The sequence below is a fragment of the Zingiber officinale genome, chromosome 9B (assembly GCF_018446385.1).
Source record: "Zingiber officinale cultivar Zhangliang chromosome 9B, Zo_v1.1, whole genome shotgun sequence".
NCBI classification, from domain to species: domain Eukaryota; kingdom Viridiplantae; phylum Streptophyta; class Magnoliopsida; order Zingiberales; family Zingiberaceae; genus Zingiber; species Zingiber officinale.
In genome coordinates this window covers 1,885,307-1,902,817 of record NC_056003.1, presented here as the reverse complement: position 1 = coordinate 1,902,817, position 17,511 = coordinate 1,885,307, and positions in this window count along the sequence as shown.

The following is a 17,511-nucleotide window of genomic DNA, read 5'->3' as shown; positions in this document are numbered from 1 at the left end:
TTCTTAGATTGATCGAAAATCTTGTAAATGAATAAGAAAGTGAATTGTACTTTGATACGGCGCATAATGATGAGGTCCGATAAAGTTGAGCAGTTAGAAGTCAAAGGGACGTGACAGTCAGAAATCAAGGGGACGTGACAATCAGCAGACAGGGAAAGAGGAAGTAGGACTATGTGACGATGTCAGTAACATGGTTCCTGATCGAGTTCTCACATACCAAGACCCTAGACCTAAGACACCCTGGTCTAAGACATGATAGGCAGTCGGAGTGATATCTGACTTGGATCTGATTGTCGGGTTCTCACGAACCGATTATATTCAGGCTTAATTCTCTCAGTGAGCTAACTCCTGGTCAACCAACTCCCGGTCGGCTCTTAGATGATCTCTCCACAGCTCCCGACCCCCAAGGCTTAGGTCAAGTGTTATACCCGATAGATTATCCTGAGTTGCCCTATTCATACTCGGTCAGGACAGAAGGTGTTACACGACAACAAAGTCAGATAATTGTAACCGTCTGTCAGAGAATAACTGTTGAGTATCGGGGAATATTCCAACAGTCTGCGATCATCTGCAAATGGAACATTCATTCAGTCTACAGGAGGATGCCACGTGCCCTCTATCACCCGATAGATCCTAACACCCGACTTCTCTGACATTGCTCAGCCTCTAGAGGTATACACTGTCATATAAAAAGGGAGGTTCTCTCCCTTGCGCAGGTACGCTCTCTCACACATTCGCACTTGTCTTCTACTTTTCTTTCTCCTTCGTACACTATTCTTCTGGGGAAAAAGTACCTAACTTGAGCGTCGGATAGTCTGCACCGGGGACTTTTTCCCTAGTTTCTGACCTCTAACGTTCTGTGTACTTGTCTGATTGTGCGCAGAGATCAGGTACTGCCGACTCAGTCATTGTCATTCGTCAACGCCATGTGGGGATCCTTTCTGGTGGACGCATATGAGAAGGATGTCTCAGTCGCCTCTCCATCAACACTAGCAATAATTCATCCGGCCTTCGTCTGACACATATTCCGGACAAGATCATACTTCTTCTTAAAATAATTTATTCTTCATAAAAACAAGCCTTTTGATAAAAGATTATTATTTTTTGTCAAAAAAAAAAAAAAAACAAATAAACGGAACCTCCAAGCACTCCACCAAAATTGTGTCTCTACTTGAATGATAATAATTAAATAACAACTGCAAATGCTTGCTTTGAATTCCCTTTACATGACCCAAGAGATAAACTCAATCAGTTTATATTCATTGATTCTGATCTGTGAAGTGTTAATTAATTGCAATCTGCTCCCTACTTGCATCCATTTTGCAGTGCAAATTAAACATTATTTTTTCAGAGTTCTGCGAACTAAAAACTGGCCTTAAAATGGATTATTAAATATGATGAACAGCAAGTTGAGATCATCATGAGCAGTCATAGAAGACAAACATCAACTTGTGGCACCACATTTGCTCAGCACTAAGCAAATTAAGTGGAAAGTTGATGGTTCAGTACTGTCTTTTTCTTGCTTCAATTCTCCATCATGGTGCTACAATGATTTAATTAGAGGCTTTGAAAATAAATTTTAATTATTACGACGGAGAAATTAGTTTTAGAGGCTTGCTGATATAAGGATTATGGATAAGATGAAAAGGATTAATTTTATTTGATTTGAATTTGAAGTTGGCCATAAAAAGTTTCACCCATTGATGCAAACAAGGTTAATACATAGACTGCATGAATTTACTTTCTGTTGGCTCAGAATCGGTGAGTAGCAGCAGGATGCAGCGAACAAAAAATAAAACAACGAAAGAAGAAGTTGCCTCACTTCTGTTCTCAAAAGAAACACACAGCACTCAAAGAAACGCACAGTGAAAAAAAGACTTATTCCACTACTTATCCCATTAAAATAGGAATTAAAATAGGAAGACTAATTCAATGTTTATCCCATAGGAAAGGCTAAGATAGGAGAGATTAACGTGGCTAACTTAATTATGTCGAGGATTAAATTCTCACATTACCCCTCCTAATCCTGACATGACTCTAAGTCTCGGATGCCGAGTAGTTGTCGCATAGTAGCTAACTTCACTCCTAGCAATGCTTTAGTTAAAACATCCGCTCGCTGTTCTCCGGTATTAACGAACTCAACCACAATTTGTCCATTCTCAACACATTCTCTGATAAAGTGAAACCTTGTGTCTATATGCTTGCTTCGACCATGGAATACCGGATTCTTCATGAGTGCTATAGCAGATTTGTTATCAACAAACAAAGTTACCGGCTTTGGCTTTTCACCGGTTAATTCGCTAGTAAGACTCCTCAACCACAAAGCATGACAGGCCGCAGTTGTGGCTGCCATGAAGTCTGCCTCACAAGATGAAAGCGCCACTGTCTTCTGCTTCTGTGAATTCCAGGACACCAAGCTTTCATTAAAATAGAAAGTCATTCCACTTGTGCTTTTCCTCCCATCGAGATCATCGGCTAAATCACTGTCCGAGTAGCCGAATATACTAATTTCCGGGGGTCCCTTTATGTAAGCAAGTCCAAAATGGATTGTACCTTTCAAATACCTGAGAATCTGTTTGACCACTTTGTGATGCATGGTTGTAGGCCTTTCCATGTATCTGCTCGCCATCCCGACAGGATATGACAAGTCTGGTCGTGTGTGTAGCAAATATCTCAGGCAACCAATGACGCGTCTGTACTCTGTGGCATCAACTGGAGTCCCTTCCAAGTCTTTATGCAGTTGTGTCTTGGGTTCCATCGGATGTTTTGTGGCATTACAATCTGCCATCTTGAATTGAGACAGAATTTTCTTAGCATAAGTTGATTGTCTAAGTAAAATTCGGCTCTTCTGTTGTTCCACTTCAATCCCTAAGTAGTAGGAGAGAAGACCCAAATCACTCATATCAAATTCTGTCATCATTTGTTGCTTGAACTTGTTGATTCTTCCTGTGCTACTTCCTGTCACGATGAGATCGTTGACATACACTCCAACAAGTATACTTGCTTCTCCTTCACCTCTTGTATATACTGCATGTTCTTGAATACATTTTTTGAAGCCGAGCTCTACCAGACTCCTGTTCAGCCGCATGTTCCAAGCTCGTGGAGCCTGCCGCAGTCCATAGAGGGCCTTGAATAACCTGTACACCTTATGTTTCTGATTTTGTACCTCAAACCCTTCCGGTTGAGAGACGTATATTTCTTCTTCTAACTCTCCGTTAAGGAATGCTGACTTCACATCTAGATGGTGTACCTCCCAGCTTCGATTCCCTGCAAGTGCAAGAATGACTCGAATAGTATCAAGTCTAGCGACCGGTGCAAATACCTCTTCAAAGTCGATGCCTTGTCTTTGTACATAGCCTTTAGCAACTAATCTTGCTTTATGCTTAACAACTTTCCCAGCTGAATCTTTCTTCAGTTTGTACACCCACTTTAGGCCAATAGGTTTGTGGCCTAATGGGAGCTCAGTTATGGTCCAGGTCTTGTTCATCTCAATAGTTTCCAGTTCTTCCTTCATTGCTTCGTACCAGCAAGCCTCGGTTGCAGCCTCTTGGTAACAGGTTGACTCTTCAGACATCATCAGCATTACCTCATTCTCTTCTTCATCAATACCAACCACTTCCTCAGTGTTGGCATAGATATCAGCAATGGATCTAAAACGGACTGGTCCTTCATAAGACTCGGGTGAGTTTGTTATCGAAGGCGAGGAAGCTGTATGGGTGTTCGATGATGGTGTAGATGGACTTGACGCTGCTGGCGATGTTGTGACGTCTTCTGTTCCTGCCTCAATGTCTGCTACAACAATCACCTCGTCGGTGTCGAGTACATCCTCCACCATAAACTCCGGTAGGTTTTCTTCATGGTTAGCACCTGCAGTCCATGTCCATTCACTATTTTCTTGAAATACTACATCTCTACTTACTTGTAGCTTGCCATGCCTTGGATCAAATAGACGATGAGCTTTGCAACCTTCCTCGACACCCAAGTATACCATAGGTGAACTTCTGTCGTCAAGTTTCTTCAGGTGAGGGGTTGTATTTTTCACGTATGCAACACAACCGAACACTTTCAAGTGGGCGAGATGTGGTTTTCTCCCCATCCAGGCTTCAAATGGGGTACGGTCTCCTAGCGCCTTAGTTGGGAGACGATTTAGCAGATAGACAGCATGCCTAACTGCCTCTCCCCAGAACCTTGCCGGCATATGTGTACCCTTGAGGAGAGATCTTGCCATGACCATCACAGTGCGGTTACAGCGCTCCACAACGCCATTCTGTTGGGGTGTGTAGGGAGCCGTAAGGTGCCGCTCGATTCCTTCATTTTCACAGAATCGAGTGAACTCTGTGGATAGAAATTCACCACCACGGTCTGTCCGGAGTGTTTTGATCTTGTATTTAGTCGTGTTCTCCGTCACGGACTTGAATTTCTTGAATGCTTGGAATGCATCTTTCTTTGCTGCCAATACAAATACCCACATCCATCTTGTACAATCATCAACAATCAACAGGAAATATTTGTTACCAGCCAGTGTACTTGGTGAAATTGGCCCGCAAATATCAGCATGGAGAAGTTCCAACGGCTTCGTCGCTCTAAAGTTAGCTTGGTGCAGGAATGGCGACCTTCCATGTTTAGCGACCACACATACCTCGCAAAGCTTGTTCGGCTGAGGCAATAGTGGCACATCAACCGCCAACTTCTTCTCCCCCAATAGCTTCAAGTCATGGAAATTGACATGCCCAAGCCTTGCATGCCATAACCAGGTCGGATCTTCTAGGCTTGCTAGGAGACAGATTTGCTTGAATGTCTTCAAGGTTATCTTGTACAAGCGATTTTGCGTTCACTTTACCAGCATCAAGAGCTTCCCGCTTCTATCAATTATCTTCATGGCATCTCCTTCCATGTGCACCTAGTTCCCAGTTTCTGTCAATTGACCAAGACTTATGATATTACTACAAAATCTCGGAATGTAGTATACCTCGTGGAGAGCCTTCTGATCGTCGTTCTTGCATTCGAACACAACCGTTCCCTTGCCCATGATCTCAATGGTTGATCCATCGCCAAACCTCACCCTCCCGGTGATGGTTTCATCCAGCTTTTGAAATTTCTCACGATGGCCAGTCATGTGGTTGCTGGCACCATTGTCAAGGTACCAGACGTCCTTATCTTCTTTCTTAACGCCTCGGTACATCTCCGGTAGCAACCTCTCTTCACTGAGTAGAATGGTATCCTGCCGCTCACGCCTAGCGTCAGACTCCTCGTGGGACACGGTCATCATCAGTGCCGGCTCTTCATCGGTGGCACAAGTGAGGTGAGCCTCATCATCACGCCGCTTGTTGTAGCATTCGGATGCATAATGCCCCATTTTCTCGCAATTGAAACATTTTATATGTCTCTTGTCTCGAGTGCCACTGTTGTTGCCGCTAGTCCCTCTTGCACTGTCTTGGCGTTGCATACCACGACCACGACCGCGCCCTCGCCCACGTCCACGCCATTTGCCACGACTAGGGCTGCTGGACCCACGCCCCTTTCCTCCTGACGAAGTGTCCACGTTGCTCCCCTTCTGTCGCATTTGCCATTCGGCATGAGTTAATAGGAGCTCACCTTCAGTGCCATTGGTGTTGCTGCGTAGTCGTAGCGTTCGTTCTTCGTACGCCTTCAGTCGTCCTATAGCCTCCTCAAATGGTATAGACTCAAGGTCGTAGAATTGCTCAATACCAGCAACAATAGGAAAGAATTTATCAGGGACAGAATCGAGCAATTTTTTTACCAACGAGGAATCTTCAAGCGTGGCACCAAGGGTGGAGAACTTGCTGCTTAGGGCACTGAGTTTGCCAGCAAACTCATCAATCGTTTCGGTTTCTTTCATCCGGAGAGCGTCAAACTCGCTCTTCAATGTTTGTACACGTGCCTTCTTCACCCGATCACTACCAAGATACCTCGTCTTGAGGCTGTCCCAGACTTCCTTCGCCGTCTTCTTTGTTGCGATCTGGAGAAGGATGTCTTCGGGGACACACTGCAGGATGTATGCACGTGCCTTTTTGTCCTTCTTTGCATCCACCTGGGCTCCTTCCGCTGGCTCCACCGCCTCCCAGACTCCCTGGGTATCAAGGATCGCCTCTGTCTTTATTGCCCACACAGTATAATTGTGAGGACTTAGCATCGAATAGGGAAATGGCACTCCGCCGTTCTCCTTTACTGGGATGCTCGACATTTTATGGAATCGTAGATTCTTGGATGTCTTATACTACCAACGCTCTGATACCAAGTGTTGGCTCAGAATCGGTGAGTAGCAGCAGGATGCAGCGAACAAAAAATAAAACAACGAAAGAAGAAGTTGCCTCACTTCTGTTCTCAAAAGAAACACACAGCACTCAAAGAAACGCACAGTGAAAAAACGTAAGAAAATCTTTACTGTTATGGAATATCAATTATAGCTTCGAAGGCCTCTTTAAATACACCACAAAACAAGACTTATTCCACTACTTATCCCATTAAAATAGGAATTAAAATAGGAAGACTAATTCAATGTTTATCCCATAGGAAAGGCTAAGATAGGAGAGATTAACGTGGCTAACTTAATAATGTCGAGGATTAAATTCTCACACTTTCTAGTCCAAAATTTTTGACGTTAATTCAAGGGTCAAGGTTACAAAGAACTTCTTGTGCAAAGCAAAAGTCAGCCCGAAAGCAAATAAAAGCATCCAACAATTCCTGAAGCTTTTAGCTGCCTCTCTTTAAGTTTAACCGCAGCATCAACATTCAAAGAATAATCCGTAATAAAGTAAAGTAGAAGGGGGGAGATTAAACATTCAGGGAAAAATAAATACTTCAAGTGGGATTGTTCCTACCTTGTCGTACGTCGACTTCCACCAGAAGCCCTTGAGCTCGCCGGCTCCGTCCCTGGATCTCTGTTCTGCATCACCACCCTCCGGTATTCCCACGGCCGGTGTCCGTCGGTGACAATGTCCCAATCGACACCACTGACGTGTAGCAACTGCACCGGAGTCTATGTATTTACCATAATTAGCACAAAATTATATTGATCTGTCTGAGATCATCGACGGATGAGCCCCGGTGAGCCATTGAATGTTGACTTGATCGTTAAGCGTGGTAGAAGGTTGAATGCCGGGAGACCTCGCCAAGCTGGGAATATAGACAAAGGAATTAAAGAGGGAGTGTTAGAAGAAAAACCAGTTGTACCCTGGCTCAACCACTCTGATACTCAAGTTAGTCTTGACGGATGAGAAAGATAAATAGTAGTAGACGAAGAGAATGTCTTTCTTTCAGTGTGCATATCTTGGTCCGTAGATACAAACTCCTTTTATAATACTATGGAGATAGTTGTAAAGATAACTAGACGAGAGAGAAAAGATAATAAAACAAATTTCTTGATTTATTTGTCCATAAAATATACAAAATATATATATATATATATACATTACATACTTAGTCAATTGACAAAGTAATAAAAGTAAATTAGCTAATTGATTTATTGTAATAATTACTATACCCTAATCTTGATTTGGTTTGTTGAATAATTTTCTTTTACTTTCCGACAAATTCAACAGGAGATCTCTGATGTTTAATTTTCTTGCTAACTTGTTGAAATGTTGTTTAGATAATAGCTCGGTAAAGATATCAACAATTTGATCATCTATAAAAAATATAAGAAATCGATAATTGTTGAGTCGTTTCATGCTCTCGAACAAAATGAAAATCAATTTTCACATGTTTTGTAAGAGCATAATAATTGGATTTGTTGTGAGATATGTTGCTCCAATATTATCACACCAATTTTTTGGTATAATATTTGATGCAAGATGAAGTTCAGGGAGACGTAATTGAAGCCAAATAATTTCAGACGTTGTATTTGCTATAGTTTTATATTTTGCATGACTCAGTGCTTGAACGAGATACCATAGGTTGCTTTTTCGAATTCCATGAGATAAGATTTCATCCAAGAAATATTGTCTATCCACTAGTAGTGTAACGACCCGACCCTTTGACCTCTTGGGCGGCCCTTGCGGCGGCCCACTGACGACCCTTATGTCTTCGGCCCATTTGGCGACCTCTCATGTCGTCGACCGACGACCCTTTGGCCGTGCCGTTACTCAGTACCAACTCGTCGGTCGACGACATGAGAGGTCGCCAAATGGGCCGAAGACATAAGGGTCGTCAGTGGGCCGCCGCAAGGGCCGCCCAAGAGGTCAAAGGGTCGGGTCGTTACACTAAAAGGCGCCTTTTTATTGTAACGACCCGACCCTTTTTGGCCTCTTGGGCGGCCCTTGTGGCGGCCCAACTGGCTGATCTCACTTGGTTACCAGGATTCATAAACTCTAGTACTTAAGCCTGGAGGTTTAGAGTTCGAATCCTAGGGGAGGCAAAAATCCGCTGGCCAGGGGTGGAAAGTCCTAGTGAGTAACGGCACGACCAAAGGGTCGTCGGTCGACGACATGAGAGGTCGCCAAATTGGCCGACGACATAAGGGCCGCCAGTTGGGCCGCCACAAGGGCCGCCTAAGAGGCCAAAAAGGGTCGGGTCGTTACAATAAAAAGGCGCCTTTTATTGTAATGACCCGGCCCTTTGACCTCTTGGGCGGATCTCACTTGGTTACCAGGATTCATAAATTCTAATACTTAAGCCTGGAGGTTTAGAGTTCGAATCCTAGGGGAGGCAAAAATCCACTGGCCAGGGGTGGAAAGTCCTAGTGAGTAACGGCACGGCCAAGGGTCGTCGGTCGACGACATGAGAGGTCGCCAAATGGGCCGACGACATAAGGGCCGACGGTCGACGACCCGAGGGTCGCCAAATGGGCCAAGAGGGCCGGGTCGTTACAACAACATGGTGAGCTCACTTGGTTACCAGGATTCATAAACTCTAATACATAAGCCTGGAGGTTTAGAGTTCGAATCCCGGGGGAGGCAAAAATCCACTGCCAGGGGTGGAAAGTTCTAGTGAGTAACGGCACGGCCAAGGGTCGTCGGTCGACGACATGAGAGGTCGCCAAATGGGCCGACGACATAAGGGCCGACGGTCGACGATCCGAGGGTCGCCAAATGGGCCAAGAGGGCCGGGTCGTTACAAGTAGAGCGTCTATCTTAAGGAGAACTTGCCCAATCCACATTACTATAGACATGTAAATTTCAAGACGATTGACGATATAAAAGAAGACCATGTAGAATAGTACCTTTGAAATACCGAAGTATTTTTTTTTTATATTATCCCAATTTTGTTGAGTTAGAGTATGCATGAATTAACAAACACGATTTACTGTAAAGATCATATCAGGGTGTGTGATAGTGATATATTGTAAAGCTCCAACAATACTTCAATAAATCTATGAATCAGAGAGAGCAGGAGAGGATGAAACTTTAGAGTTGTTTATGACAATTGGTGTAGAGACTAGATGTGCTTTATCTATTTTGACTCTTTGGAGAAGTCCAGCAATGTATTTACTCTGAGAGAGAAGATATCCTTCCCCATATGGAATAAGTTCAATACCAAGAAAAAAATGAGCAATACCTAAATCTCAAGAAGGAAATTCTTGATTGAGAAGATTTAATAAAGTTATGATACCCTTGTGATTTTATCGATTATTAGGATGTCATCCACATAAATAAGAAAAAATATCATAGATCAATCATTATATTTGTGGAATAGAAAGGAGTCAGTCTTTGATCCAGAAAATCCTTGAGCTTGTAACTAATTAGATAATCGATGAAACCATGCATGAGGAGCTCGTCGAAGGCCATATAAGGATTTCTTGAATTGGTAATTATGAGATGGAAATTGTGAATAAATGAACTCAGGTGGATTCTCCATAAATACAGTTTCCTCAAGATGACCATGGAGAAACACATTTGGAATTTCTAATTATCGTATACACCAATTAAAACTAATAGCTATCGATAAAAATAGTCTGACAGATGTAATTTTGATGACTAAGCTAAAAGTGTTATTGAAGTTAATACCTGGTTACTAACTAAATCCTTTGGCTACAAGTCGTCGTTCAAGAGAACTATCAGCTCGATGCTTAAGATGAAATGCTCATTTAGAGTTCACAACATTCATGGAAGGAGTGCGCGGAACTAGGCTCCATGTTCCATTGAGAAGAAGTGTATCAAATTTTGTAGCCATTGCACTACACTAATTTGGATCCTTGCTCACTTGTGTAAAACAAGTTAGTTCAATAGATTTTGAGGAGACCACTAGAGCTCGTGGAAGGGGATGTCTAGTTGTCATCGGTGAACATTGTGCATATATGCCACTTAAGGGAAGCATGCGACGAGGAGAATTATCATCTAAATCACTTATTGATGGCGACAAAAAAGTAGACTGACATGGCGATTTTGATGATAGACTTGTATTATCTTCGACTGATGAGGCTTCAGAGATTGAATCAACAACTTGAGGTGATTTTGATGGTATATGAGAGTTATTAGAGAGCTCCGGAGTAGGACCTAGGATACCATCACTTCTGACAATATTAGGTGGCATCAAGAAGGTGTCACTTGTATCTGGAGGAGAGATCGAAGAAACTACAGAAAAAGGGAATAGAGACTCATCAACGATAATCATGGTGCAAATTGCTATAACAAAGGAAAATACATTGTAGTGAACGAGAGTCAAGTTTATGTTCAAAGTAGGGACGTAACCATGGATAGTATGCGTAACTAAAAATTCAAAGTAAAGTGTAATAAGGAGTTTAATTATAAAGTTTTTCAAAAGGACACTTATGATTGAGCAATGGAGTCTAAAGTCGATTTATGAGATATACGACAGTGCTAACAACTTCATCCCAAATTTATGCGGAACTGATGCATGATAAAAAGAGTTAAGGCAACTTCAACTATATGTCTATGTTTTCTCTCAACAGAGCCATTTTATTTTGGAGTGTGAGAACAAGAGATTCGATAAACAATTCCACAAGAGACAAGATGACGATGAAGAGCTTGATATTCACCTCCCCAATTAGAATGAAAAGAGAGTATTTTTTGATTAAAATATCGTTCAACTTGATTTTAAAAATTATAGAATATATCTAATAAATCATATTTTCTTCTCATAGGATAAAACCAAGTATATTTACTAAATTGGTCAATGAAGGTAATATAATATTGAAAACCTTGGTTAGACAAAATAGTTGCAAGACTCCAAACATTTGAATAAATTATTTCAAGCGGGAAATTAGAAATATTATCGGATGAAGAGATATGTAACTTATGACTTTTAAATTCCATGCAGACCCTACATGAATGAGATGGAGAGGAGATAAATGAGTAGATAAATTATACCTATTGATGATTGACTAAACAATGTGAAGAGAAGGATGACCAAGTTAAGCATACCAAGCTGGTATATTTGTGTGTTCACCAACAAAAGCTTTGATTGAAGAACTTTGAAAATAGTAGAGGTCATTTTTTATTCTCCTATAAAACTAATAGTATTTGTTCCTCTATCATTTATAAGATAATGATTAGGATAAAACTAAAAAATGACTTTATTATCAAAATAAAATTGACATATAGAGAGTAAATTTTTAGTAATAGATGGAACATAAAAGATATTACGTATTTAAAAAGTACGATTGGATAAATGAATATATATGTGTTTCTAAGATTAACAATTTGTAAATCTGAACTATCGCCTACTTAAACCGTATCTGAGCCATAATACGATATTACGTTTGTAAGGATATTATAATCTAATGTGACATGATGAGTTGCTCTAGTGTCAATATACCATTCAGTAGATGAAAACTCTGGGGGTTTACCATGAGTAGGCATAGATGAGAGTGTTTTAGGATATACTTGTGAAATAGTTGGTTATCTTGAAACCATAGGACCACCAATGAAATTTGAGTCAAATTGTCTAGGACATTGAACACCAATATGTCCAATTCTGAGATAAATTTGACATTACTTTGAGTATATGACCAATCAAATCTTCTAGAATATTTATTTCCAGTATGTCCAATGATGTGACAAGTTTGATATAGTTCTGAACTTTGCCTTTGGTCATGATGTTATTGATTATCTGACATCATAAATAAAATAAAAAAAGGAACAAAGGCATGGGAAGGAGAGCGGCTAGCAGTTGAAAGGATAATTTTTAAGGTGGGAATGAAAAGATGAGGGCTTTTAAAGATAAAAGAAAATAAGAAAATAAGAGGGATTAGAAGCAGATTAATAAAGAGAAAAAAAAGAGATTTTAGATAAAAGATTTTATAAAGGGATAAACACGGAAGAGAGAAGGGGAAAAAAATTCAATGGAGAAAGGAGTTCAATGGCGGCACTGGATGTGAATCTGGAATTTCTCTTCGACGGAAGCATTGACGGAGATGGAGAAGAAGACATGGAGGTCCAAATCGAGAATATGGATAGAGTAGAGGCTGGAGGAAGAAGAGGCGATGGTCGACATCTCGAGAAGAGGCTGGAGGAATAAGAGGCGGTGGTGTTGACGTGGTGAAAAAGAAGAATAAAGGCTCTGATATCATGTAAAGATAACTAGACGAGAGATAAGAGATAATAAAACAAACTTCTTGATTTATTTATCCATGAGATATACAATATATATAGAGGAATTACATACTTTGTCAATTGACAAAGTAATAAAAAAAATTAGTTAATTGATATATTCTAATAATTACTTCATCCTAATTTTGATTTAGTTTGTTAAATAATTCTCTTTTAATAGTATTCTTCCTTCATTAATTAACTGTCATGTCATAGTAAAAGAATATTCCATCATGGTATGCATGTCCTGTATCTAGGGACGACCCTGAGAAAAATTAGGTTGGGAGCAAAACTATAGATTTGGCCATTTGGGGTCTCCCTCTTGCATTAAGTTGAAAAATCAAATATATATTAAAAAATTAATTAAATATCATAATCAACGTAAATCAAAATATATAATTGAAGAAACTATATATTAGAGAACATTTTACATGATTTCTCAAAATAAGTTATTCAACAATCAATATTACTTAAAATGTACACTTCTTGCATTTTTTGAAGCAGTCATCAATTATATCATCACATGAGATATCCTCCAATATGTATTTTTCCATGCAAAAGATCGCTAAGTCATTCAATCTCTCTTTACTTATTATAGTTCTCAAATAAAATTTCAATAATTTTAACTTTGAAAAGCTCATTTTAGCTGATGCTACAGTCAAAGAAATAGTCAATAAAATTTGATAGACAACCACGCCCATAGGGAAAATATCCATTTTCAATGCAAACTCTAAATTTTAATGGTCGTCCAAGATTTATTTGTGTCATATGCTTTTAGGGGTAGCATCTCTTGCAACATTCGTAATTCTAAAAGTAGATCATAGGCATCAATATTAGAGAGATCATCCTTTTTTAAAGTAGATTCAAGATTCACACAATATTTTCTCAAACCATCTTCATCCAATGCCACTAACAATTCTACATCGAACAAGAATCTAAACATCTCTTCAAAAGTATTCAATTGTTCAAACCTACTCCTCAACTCCATAAGAGCAATATCTACCACAACAAGAAAATAATCAGTCCTAAAACATTCTTTAATTTTTTGTGATTCTCTTTCAGTATTAGCAATCTCATCAAATTATCTTTTCTAGAAGTTTGTCATCGCTCAGGAAATACAGGGTCAACTCCTATATTGGAAGCAATTTCTTTAGCAGAATTTATGGCTGATGCAAATCCTTTTTCCCTATAATTCTCAAAAAAAAAAAGAAACAAGCTCTTTCAATTGTTTCACCGCAACATCAATTCACATCATTTCATATTGTAAGAATTTACTGACCGAGTGTATGTTGTAGAGAATATCATACCAAATTACCAAGCTTAACAAAAATTCAAAGCTGCTAAGTTCATGTGTTGTTAACAATCTAACATCCCATGATAATCTTGCATCATCAGTTAAATCAACTACCTTAAGTAAAGCTTTTCTGATTTGCCCAACTTATGATGTAATGACTTTGACACTTTCGATATGACTTTCCCGTCTAGTGGTGCACAATGACTTAAGTGTCAAATTATCCAAACAATCAAGTAAAATACTCCAACATTTTGTAGAATTGGAGAACACTGTATACATGCATTGACATGCTCCAAAAAAAATATTTTGCTTTAACACCAAATTTGCCATATCACAAATCACCAAATTAAGACAATGACTACCACATGGCATGTAAAAGGTTCTCGGCTTTATATCAAACAATCTTTTCTGAACGCCTTAGTATTTTCCTTTCATATTAGAGCTATTATTATAACCTTATCCTATAATATTATCAATATCAAGGCCAAGAGAGTGTAATGCATTACACAATTCATTGAAAAGACTCAATCCACTCATGTTTCCAACATTCAGAAATTTTATAAAGTACTCCTCAATTTTTACAAGAATACATGACACATTAACACACTGTAGTATTAAAGTCATTTGTTCCTTATGACTTGTATCAGGAGTACAATCAAGTATCATCGAATAATACTTTGCTTTCTTGATCTTTTCAATGATTAAACTTTTCACTTTTAATGGCATATTTGTTATCAAATCATTTGAATTTTATTAATGGGATAATGATGATAAATTTATTTTCCTTTAATGATCTGAAGATGTTCTCGCATTATAGGATCAGACTCAGCAATCATCTCAATCAAGCCCAAGAAATTACCTTTGGAACCATCTTAAGTTTTCATTATTTTCACGGAATGCTAGGATGTTTTTAGCCAAACATTTTACCACTGCTATAATTCTTGTCAAAACCCCTCTCCAATGGTATATTTCATTTTTAATCTATTCATGTAGTTCTTTGTCAATTGTTTCATTTTTCCTCAATTTCACCTGTAACTCCATGGATCTTAAATTAGCAAAGATGTTCACGATATTGTTCGTGTTCTCTAAGTTTCTCACTTAGATGTTTCCAATCCCTAGATCCCTCTTTTGCTAATTGACTTCGCGATTGCAATATTTTTAAAAGCTTACAACAGAAATAAAATATGTTATCCAACTCTTTTGAATAAACTAGTCATTTTCTTCCATGATTGGTTTTGTTTGGAAGCACTCTATTATAATGCTCTGAGGAAAAATATTTACCAAATTCATCATGAGGGTATTCAAAATTAACCTCTCTAATTGGGTATTTTTCAATGAGTAAATCCCTCATTTTTGTATTAAGGTTATCCCAAACTCTTGGATCAAATATATTTATAGAATGACCTATGTTTCCATCTTCTTCATTATTATTTTTGTCTTCATCCATATCTTTAGTATTTGCAAAATATACATCTTTTATTTGTTCTTCAGAATAAAAAACATGCCACCACTACCTATGTCGCGCAGGATATCATATTCATGTGTGTATATATATATAATTAATTCTTAATAACAAGTCATTGATTTGATATTGAATAAAATTATATATTTCCATATATATATCATGTATACATAATAATTATTCCCTCGGGGCGGTACGATGGTTAAGGCATGGGGTGTTGTCACATGAGGTATTGGGGTCGAAACTCGGCGTGACCGAGCATAACCTCCCCATGTCTTGGCCATTTGCACTAATGGCTAATAGCCACCCGTGATTTACCTCCTCCGTGTTCGCCTAGGGATGGGTTGGCGGGGGCGCTGGGGGCGAGCGAATCGCCTTTTGCCACATGTATACATAATAATTAACATATTATATTATTTAATTTATATTAGTCATTAATTTGATATTGAATCAAACCTCCTATATCCTATATATATATCCATGATTATATAGATTTTTATACGAAGACTAAGTCGCTAATTTAATATAATTTTATATAGATATCCTTATATATAATATAGATATATAATTCATATATTATAGTATTATAATTTCTTAATCATTATTTACACTATATATATTACATGTTACCTACATAATATATTAATCTTATATTTTTTTATTCTTGTTTAATTATATATTTTATATAATATATCCTATTAATTTCTTAATTTGATTAATCTAAATTCGATAATTATAGGTTAACTTAATTAATCCTAATTAAATTCATCTATTTAAATTTATAAATTCTTAATTAAATATGAATTCTAATTAAATTATAATTAATCAAATAAATATCCTTAATTAATTAAATTCCAAATCTAATTAAATTACAATTAATCTAATAAATCTTCTTAATTAAATAAATTCTAATTCTAATTTAATCCAATAAATTTTCTTAATTAATTAAGTGGTTTCGGACACTACACGAAAAGTGCTGTCAAGAACATTTGACATTGATGCATCAGTATACTGATGTAACAAAGCTGTATTTTTCAAATTTGCTTAGGTGATCTTTCGGATCGGTTGCCCCAGTGTACTCTCCGATTTGGAGTGGTTAGAAGTGGTAGGGTAGTTGGTTTTCAAGAATACTCCAAGAAAAAGGAGTACCCGAAGAATCTTTTGAGCGGCGGGTAGCCGAGTCTTTGCCTCGAAGAGGATCCCAAGGAGGCGTCTCTCCCGTTGAAGACTCTAGAGATCGATCATGCCTCATTAATACTTATGCAAGAGTTTGAATCAAGGGATGATGGAACTCCATCGGTTGTAGTGACTTTGGCCTCATGTCGGGCACTTGAAGTCCCACAGTGGACGTTGCGGGAATCATTGAAGGTGAGGGGTTCACCATTTGTTGCTTCTGCATTGCTTCTTGTACCTTGGCTGCTACAAGTAGGTTGAGATCTTGTTGCTTCATATTGATGACAACATGTCTTTTAGTATCATCCATCTTTACATCTCAGTTCAGGTATATGCTTCCACAGATGATACTAATTTGATCCTGCCTGAGATCGTCAATAGATGAGCCACCAATAAGTTGTCTTCGAGGTTGACTTGATCATTGAGCACTATAGAAGGTTGAACACTGGAAGACCTCATCAAGCTGGAAATAGAGACAAAGGAAGAGGGAGTGTTAGAAGGAAGGCTAGAGGGTGTCCTGGCTCTGGCGAGGGAGGAAGATGAATAGTAGTAGATGAAGAGAGTGTCTTTCTATCAGTGTGCATACCTTGACTTGTAGATATGAGCTCTCCTTTTATAATACCACGGAGATAACAATCTTTCTTCATTAATTGGCTATCGTGTCATTGGAAAGAAAATTTCTCATCATGATATACATATATATATATATATATATATATATATATATATATATATATATATATTTTGTATTATACAATGTAGGTACTGTATCTTATATAATCATACTGCTTCATGCTTTCTAACCATCTGCATAGGGTAACATTTATGACTCTTAATTACATGATAAACGCCTATTGGGCCTAAGGGTCTGGCCCACTGAGTCTAAAGAGGGCCAAGTTTGAGAAGCTCCTCTTGCATAGGCCAAAGGAGGCTAACCCTTGAGCTGAGTTGGCCAAGCCAATTGGGACCCATCAGAGTGTAGAGTCGGGTGGCTTGGTTGGAGATGAGTAGAATATTGAATTGGGGAGCTGAGCTTCTGAAGTCGAGAAGAGCTGAGCAGAGCATAAAATCGG